This window comes from Pseudophryne corroboree, chromosome 1 (assembly GCF_028390025.1).
Source record: "Pseudophryne corroboree isolate aPseCor3 chromosome 1, aPseCor3.hap2, whole genome shotgun sequence".
Classification (NCBI taxonomy): Eukaryota; Metazoa; Chordata; class Amphibia; order Anura; family Myobatrachidae; genus Pseudophryne; species Pseudophryne corroboree.
The window spans coordinates 355,212,902-355,221,784 of NC_086444.1; the positions used below are offsets into that span (position 1 = coordinate 355,212,902).

The following is an 8,883-nucleotide window of genomic DNA, read 5'->3' on the forward strand; positions in this document are numbered from 1 at the left end:
TGACAGTTTATAGCTCTCCAATTGATGTGTCTGTGCTTCACCCATCCTAGATTGACCTCTACAAGAAGGTTGTACTAGCAGGTATTTTCTAAGTTTAATATATTTTAGTCCTTGTTTTTTCTCAATGCTTTCTCCTCCTCATGTATTTGAAAGCCTAATGTAGCCAATTGTATATTCATCCGACTGTGAACTGTTTATAATCTGTATATGGTAACCATTCTGGACTTCCCCTGTGTTCCCCCTACCTCTCTTTTTTCTGTTCCCCATTTTTGTATGTAAACCCTTTAATAAAAATTTAATGTTTAAAAAAAAAAAACTGAAATCTAAATTGCAGTGTAAAAATAAAGCAGCCAGTATTTACCCTGCACAGAAACAAAATAACCCACCCAAATCTAACTCTCTCTGCAAATATTATATCTGCTCCCCCCCCCCCCCCCCCCCCTGCAGTGCACATGGTTTTGCCCATCTGCTAACAAATTTGCTGCTATAATCAGGTCTGAATTAGGCCCACAGTTCCATTTAGCCTGAAGCCAAATAACTTACCATTCAATTTTTGGTCAGTGGAAGGAAACCAGATTGTCTGTTAAAAACTAGGTGAACATAATGGTGCCCATACACTTGAGCGATTGTATGCGATGCATTATCGGGCCCGATTTCCATTGAAGCTCACATTGCAATAAATTGCATCGACGCGCATACAATCTTGCCATTTATCGCATACCCCCTGCGACCAGGGTGGAGGGGAGTGTCCAGAAAGTGAGCAAAATACCTCACAGATCACTCATCGCAGTGCCATAAATCGAATGTGATAAAAACATCATGCGATCGCACGAGCGATCCAATAAATATTAATTACAGCACATAAGATATTGAGACGCGAGATTTGACCAGCGTGCCCGCGCATCGCGTCGCATGGTACATAAGATGTGCATACAATCCTGTGATTTATTGCACAGATGCGGTCGAAATCATAGGATTGTACCAGACATCTTACAAGTGTATGTGCACCATAAGACCACCATACAGATAGCACGGGTCAGGTTCCACCCAAGACCTCAGCACTGCAAGGCAGTAATGAGAACAGGATGTAGTTATGTGAGAACTATTGTGAATACCAACCACTATGTCTTCAGCCAAATCATAATAATTGGCGCTAACCGTTTACTTTGGCATTGTTAGATTTCACTTTTTTTTTTTTATTACACACACCACCAAGTTTTAAGGAAAAAGTAAAACTCAAGACATTACAATTTATATCACAATTTTTTTGTGTGACAATATTTGTTTACCCTATCACCCGCCTGCCCATATTAGCCTCAGGTCATTACAACTGCTGAAGGCATACAGGGCAGTATTCAATTCTTTTCACCCCCTTCCACACCTGTTCTACTACTGCTGACGGGTGTGGTATAATCATTACAGCTCGCAACCCCCGCGGTAGTGAGGGCACCCAACCCGCTACGCAGCTAAACCTGATTACTATGGGTGCAATATGCGCAATAACGGGGACCACTTGAGATAGGAGAATGGGTGTGATATATAATTCGAATACTACCCATATAATAATAATTTTATATATATGGTTGAATTTCAGAACATGTATGTATGTGTATCTATTCACATACATAATATATATATTCAATATGTATGTGACTATATATATATATATATATATATATATATATATATATATGAGGCTGGAGACAGGCGGCACTCACGGGACTTGCTCACAGAATACACGGGACAGCACCCGTGAATATCAACGTTTCGATTTTATTAATCGTCTTCAGGATAAAACACATACCAAAAAACAAACATTTATAACTCACCAAGTGAATGCACTTGGTGAGTTATAAATGTTTGTTTTTTGGTATGTTTTATCCTGAAGACGATTAATAAAATCGAAACGTTGATATTCACGGGTGCTGTCCCGTGTATTCTGTGAGCAAGTCCCGTGAGTGCCGCCTGTCTCCAGCCTCATACTGTTTGGTGTGCATACACCTAGGAGGGCACCAGGGCCAGGTGACTTTGTGTTTGAGAGGGCCGACCATCACCACACATATATATATATATATATATATTCACATACATAAAAAATTTAAAAAATTCTCTATGAGTCATTCACGAAATGAAATATCCTCCAGTGTTTTGCAAAATTGTAATTCATTTGGAGATGACTATTACTTACAATAGCTCGGGCTGAGCGTACCCTACTTCTATTGAATGATTGTACAGTATGGACAGAAGTCCTAAAGTTTTAGAATAAAGCAAACCAGAGCCACGCACCCACAGAGTTTTCCCTGATAAGCGATAACTAGCGGCTTCACCTGAGTAAGAGGCACTTGTAGCTGCCGCCTGTCCGCCCCGAAGTATGTATGTATGTATCACGGTGCCGCTCCTCTCCGGATTCCGGTCCCCTCCCAACAGCGGTCCTCCAAGTTCCCACACTGCATTGCGGTCCAGCCCGACTCAATGGTGTACTACTGGGCGGGGAGGCGACACAGTGTGCTAGAGCGTCTCCCAGCAGCAGCGGCGGTAGCCAGCAGCAGCAGGCGGGGTCCGGAGTCCGGACAGTCAGTCAGTGTGATCAGATGAGGGAGTACGGTCGGAAATTGTTCTGTGTCCCAGGGACTGAGGGGATCTCAGCTGTAGCTTTTCTGTGGAGAAGGTGTCCTGAGAATAATACTGAAGTATGTGCTAGAAATCAATGTAGAATCTAATGCAAGGGATAATAACGTTTCTCTGACGTCCTAAGTGGATGCTGGGGACTCCGTAAGGACCATGGGGAATAGCGGCTCCGCAGGAGACAGGGCACAAAAGTAAAAGCTTTAGGATCAGGTGGTGTGCACTGGCTCCTCCCCCCACGACCCCCCTCCAAGCCTCAGTTAGGTTTTTGTGCCCGGCCGAGAAGGGTGCAATCTAGGTGGCTCTCCTAAAGAGCTGCTTAGAGTAAAAGTTTTGTTAGGTTTTTTATTTTCAGTGAGTCCTGCTGGCAACAGGCTCACTGCAACGCGGGACTTAGGGGAGAAGAAGTGAACTCACCTGCGTGCAGGATGGATTGGCTTCTTAGGCTACTGGACACTAGCTCCAGAGGGGCGATCACAGGTACAGCCTGGATGGGTCACCGAAGCCGCGCCGCCGGCCCCCTTGCAGATGCTGAAGAAAGAAGAGGTCCAGAAATCGGCGGCTGAAGACATCCTTGTCTTAAGGTAGCGCACAGCACGGCAGCTGTGCGCCATTGCTCTCAGCACACTTCACACCAGCTGTCACTGAGGGTGCAGGGCGCTGGGGGGGGCCGCCCTGGGCAGCAATGTTAATACCTAAACTGGCTAAAAATACATCACATATAGCCCCTGGGCTATATGGATGTATTTAACCCCTGCCAGGAATCCAGAAAAACCGGGAGAAGAGCCTGCCGAAAAGGGGGCGGGGCCTATCTCCTCAGCACACAGCGCCATTTTTCCCACACAGCTCTGCTGGTGGGAAGGCTCCCAGGCTCTCCCCTGCACTGCACTACAGAAACAGGGTTAAAACAGAGAGGGGGGGGCATTTTGTGTGGCGATATTATAATATATTAAGATGCTATAAGGGAAAACACTTATTATTAAGGTTGTCCCTGTATAATTATAGCGTTTTGGTGTGTGCTGGCAAACTCTCCCTCTGTCTCCCCAAAGGGCTAGTGGGGTCCTGTCCTCTATCAGAGCATTCCCTGTGTGTGTGCTGTGTGTCGGTACGTGTGTGTCGACATGTATGAGGACGATGTTGGTGTGGAGGCGGAGCAATTGCCTGTAATGGTGATGTCACCCCCTAGGGAGTCGACACCGGAATGGATGGCTTATTTATGGAATTACGTGATAATGTCAACACGCTGCAAGGTCGGTTGACGACATGAGACGGCCGGCAAACCAATTAGTACCTGTCCAGGTGTCTCAAACACTGTCAGGGGCTTTAAAACGCCCATTACCTCAGTCGGTCGACACAGACACGGACACTGACTCCAGTGTCGACGGTGAAGAAACAGACGTATTTTCCAGTAGGGCCACACGTTACATGATAAGGGCAATGAAGGAGGTGTTACATATTTCTGATACTACAAGTACCACAAAAAAGGGTATTATGTGGGGTGTGGAAAAACTACCTGTAGTTTTTCCTGAATCAGATGAATTAAAAATTGCTAATATCTAAAAAAATTATTGGCGTTATACCCTTTCCCGCCAGAAGTTAGGGCGCGTTGGGAAACACCCCCTAGGGTGGATAAGGCATTCACACGCTTATCAAAACAAGTGGCGTTACCGTCTCCAGATGCGGCCGCCCTCAAGGAGCCAGTTGATAGGAGGCTGGAAAAATATCCTAAAAAGTATATACACACATACTGGTGTTATACTGCGACCAGCGATCGCCTCAGCCTGGATGTGCAGCGCTGGGGTGGCTTGGTCGGATTCCCTGACTGAAAATATTGATACCCTTGACAGGGACAGTATTTTATTGACTATAGAGCATTTAAAGGATGCATTTCTATATATGCGAGATGCACAGAGGGATATTTGCACCCTGGCATCAAGAGTAAGTGCGATGCCCATTTCTGTTAGAAAATGTTTATGGGCACGACAGTGGTCAGGTGATGTGGATTCCAAACGGCACATGGAAGTATTGCCGTATAAAGGGGAGGAGTTATTTGGGGTCGGTCTATCGGACCTGGTGACCACGGCAACAGCTGGAAATCCACCTTTTTTACCCCAAGTCACCTCTCAGCAGAAAAAGACACCGTCTTTTCAGCCTCAGTCCCTTTGTCCCCATAAGGGCAAGCGGGTAGAAGGCCAGTCATATCTACCCCGGGGTAGAGGAAAGGGAAAAAGACTGCAGCAGGCAGCCCCTTCCCAGGAACAGAAGCCCTCCACAGCTTCTGCCAAATCCTCAGCGTGACGCTGGGGCCTTACAAGCGGACCCAGGTGCGGTGGGGGGTCGTCTCAAGATTTTCAGCGCGCAGTGGGCTCACTCGCAAGTGGACCCCTGGATCTTACAGGTAGTTTCCCAGGGGTACAGATTGGAATTCGAGACGTCTCCCCCTCGCAGGTTCCTGAAGTCTGCGTTACCAACGTCTCCCTCCGACAGGGAGGCAGTATTGGAAGAAATTCACAAGCTGGATTCCCAGCAGGTGATAATCAAAGTACCCCTCCTTCAACAAGGGAAGGGGTATTATTCCACACTATTTGTGGTACCGAAGCCAGACAGCTCGGTGAGACCTATTCTAAATCTAAAATCTTTGAACACTTACATACAAAGGTTCAAATTCAAGATGGAGTCACTCAGAGCAGTGATAGCGAACCTGGAAGAGGGACACTATATGGTGTCCCTGGACATCAAGGATGCTTACCTTCATGTCCCAAATTGCCCTTCTCACCAAGGGTACCTCAGGTTCGGGGTATAGAACTGTCCCTATCAGTTTTAGACGCTGCCGTTTGGATTGTCCACGGCACCCGGGTCTTTACCAATGTAATGGCCGAAATGATGATTCTTCTTCGAAGAAAAGGCATCTTAATTATTCCTTACTTGGACGATCTCCTGATAAGGGCAAAGTCCAAGGAACAGTTGGAGGTCGGAGTAGCACTATCTCGGATACTGCTACAACAACACGGGTGGATTCTAAATATTCCAAAAGATCCCGACGACACGTCTGCTGTTCCTAGGGATAATTCTGGACACAGTCCAGAAAAAGGTGATTCTCCTGGAGGAGAAAGCCAAGGAGTTATCCGAGCTAGTCAGGAACCTCCAAAAACCAGGAAAAGTGTTAGTGCATCATTGCACAAGGGTCCTGGGAAAAATGGTGGCTTCCTACGAAGCGATTCCATTCGGCAGATTTCACGCACTTTTCAGTGGGATCTGCTGGACAAATGGTCCGGATCGCATCTTCAGATGCATCAGCGGATAACCCTGTCTCCAAGGACAAGGGTGTCTCTTCTGTGGTGGCTGCAGAGTGCCCATCTATTAGAGGGCCACAGATTCGGCATTCAGGACTGGGTCCTGGTGACCACGGGTGCCAGCCTGAGGGGCTGGGGAACAGTCACACAGGGAAGAAATTTCCAGGGAGTGGGGTCAAGTCTGGAGACTTCACTTCACATAAATATACTGGAGCTAAAGGCAATTTACAATGCTCTAAGCCTAGCAAGACCTCTGCTTCAGGGTCAACCGATGCTGATCCAGTCGGACAACATCACGGCAGTCACCCACGTAAACAGACAGGGCGACATAAGAAGCAGGAGGGTAATGGCAGAAGCTGCAAGGATTCTTCGCTGCGCGGAAAATCATGTGATAGCACTGTCAGCAGTGTTTATTCCGGGAGTGGACAACTGGGAAGCAGACTTCCTCAGCAGGCGATCTCCACCCGGGAGAGTGGGGACTTCACACGGAAGTCTTCCACATGATTGTGAACCATTGGGAAAAACCAAAGGTGGACATGATGGCGTCCCGCCTCAACAAAAAACTGGACAGGTATTGCGCCAGGTCAAGGGACCCTCAGGCAATAGCTGTGGACGCTCTGGTAACACCGTGGGTGTACCAGTCAGGGTATGTGTTCCCTCCTCTTCCTCTCATACCCAAGGTAGTGAGAATTACAAGACGGAGAGGAGTAAGAACTATACTCGTGGCTCCGGATTGGCCAAGGAGGACTTGGTACCCGGAACTTCTAGAGATGCTCACAGAGGACCCAGGGCCTCTGCCGCTAAGAAGGGACTTGCTTCAGCAAGGACCATGTCTGTTCCAAGACTTACCGCGGCTGCCTTTGATGGCATGGCGGTTGAACGTCGGATCCTAAGGGAAAAAGGCATTTCGGAAGAGGTCATCCCTACCCTGGTCAAAGCCAGGATGGAGGTGACCGCACAACATTATCGCCACATTTGGCGAAAATATGTTGCGTGGTGTGAGGCCGGGAAGGCCCCCACGGAGGAATTTCAACTCGGTCGATTCCTGCATTTCCTGCAAACAGGAGTGTCTATGGGCCTCAAATTGGGGTCCATTAAGGTTCAAATTTCGGCCCTGTCGATTTTCTTCCAGAAAGAATTGGCTTCAGTTCCTGAAGTCCAGACGTTTGTCAGGGGAGTACTGCATATACAGCCCCCTTTTGTGCCTCCAGTGGCACCGTGGGATCTCAATGTAGTTCTGGGATTCCTTAAATCACATTGGTTTGAACCGCTCAAATCTGTGGATTTAAAATATCTCACATGGAAAGTGACCATGCTGTTGGCCCTGGCCTCGGCCAGGCGAGTGTCAGAATTGGCGGCTTTGTCTCACAAAAGCCCATATCTGATTTTCCATTCTTACAGGGCAGAACTGCGGTTTCGTCCCCAGTTTCTCCCTAAGGTGGTGTCAGCGTTTCACCTGAACCAGCCTATTGTGGTACCTGCGGCTACTGGGGACTTGGAGGACTCCAAGTTGCTAGATGTTGTCAGGGCCCTGAAAATATATGTTTCCAGGACGGCTGGAGTCAGGAAGGCTGACTTGCTGTTTATCCTGTATGCACCCAACGAGCTGGGTGCTCCTGCTTCTAAGCAGACGGTTGCTAGTTGGATTTGTAGTACAATTCAGCTTGCACATTCTGTGACAGGCCTGCCACAGCCAAAATCTGTAAATGCCCATTCCACAAGGAAGGTGGGCTCATCTTGGGCGGCTGCCCGAGGGGTCTCGGCTTTACAACTTTGCCGAGCTGCTACTTGGTCAGGGGCAAACACGTTTGCAAAATTCTACAAATTTGATACCCTGGCTGAGGAGGACCTGGAGTTCTCTCATTCGGTGCTGCAGAGTCATCCGCACTCTCCCGCCCGTTTGGGAGCTTTGGTATAATCCCCATGGTCCTTACGGAGTCCCCAGCATCCACTTAGGACGTCAGAGAAAATAAGAATTTACTTACCGATAATTCTATTTCTCGTAGTCCGTAGTGGATGCTGGGCGCCCATCCCAAGTGCGGATTGTCTGCAATACTTGTACATAGTTATTGTTACAAAAATCGGGTTATTATTGTTGTGAGCCATCTTTTCAGAGGCTCCGCTGTTATCATGCTGTTAACTGGGTTCAGATCACAGGTTGTACAGTGTGATTGGTGTGGCTGGTATGAGTCTTACCCGGGATTCAGGATCCTTCCTTATTGTGTACGCTCGTCCGGGCACGGTATCCTGACTGAGGCTTGGAGGGGGGTCGTGGGGGGAGGAGCCAGTGCACACCACCTGATCCTAAAGCTTTTACTTTTGTGCCCTGTCTCCTGCGGAGCCGCTATTCCCCATGGTCCTTACGGAGTCCCCAGCATCCACTACGGACTACGAGAAATAGAATTATCGGTAAGTAAATTCTTATTTTTGGGGTCATAAGTTCACCTTTATACGAGCAATAGCGCATAGTTATATTACCAGGTCATCTGTGTGGGAAAGCCAGCATTTCTTTGTTTATAAATATCTCTGTATTGGATTTTTCAAAAACAAACAAAAAATATATACAACGCGCAATGCACTGGACCAGATCATCGAATCCTAAAATATAAAATTCATATATAACGCATCACAGTGTGAGGAGTAGGCCAGGTACAGACGGTAGCCCCCTATTGTAAGTGTGCACAAAGTTATACGGGCAGGAAATGGGTACTTAGGTCGACAGTCATTAGGTCGACCACTATTGGTCGACATGAGTTTTTTTAACTTTTTTGGTGTCGTTTTCTTTGTAAAGGGAAGGGGAAACCCCAATTAGTGTTCGTGTCCCCTCGCAGCTTCGGGCAAGGTGCTTTGCTTCGCTGCGCTCGGTACAGGTTACTATTCCCAATCGTCCACGTGGATCGTAAAGTATGAAAAATGAAAAAAAAAAGTGAAAAACACATGTCGACCTAATGACTGTTGACCTAAT

At 47.4% G+C, this 8,883-nt stretch overlaps 1 protein-coding gene across 4 annotated transcripts in view; it reads right to left on the reverse strand.

The window, feature by feature from the left end:
* LOC135070418 (septin-2A) overlaps nt 1–2,730 on the reverse strand; it is a 286,079-nt gene extending 283,349 nt beyond the window's left edge. For 2 of the 4 annotated variants that reach the window (XM_063964763.1, XM_063964764.1), the window contains exon 1: nt 2,328–2,730. The gene's annotated coding sequence lies outside the window, so the exon portion shown is untranslated. Of the gene's footprint in view, nt 1–2,286 lie in introns of all 4 variants that reach the window. The other 2 variants (XM_063964765.1, XM_063964762.1) reach the window with 2 other exon arrangements.
* Between the last annotated feature and the right edge of the window lie 6,153 nt (nt 2,731–8,883).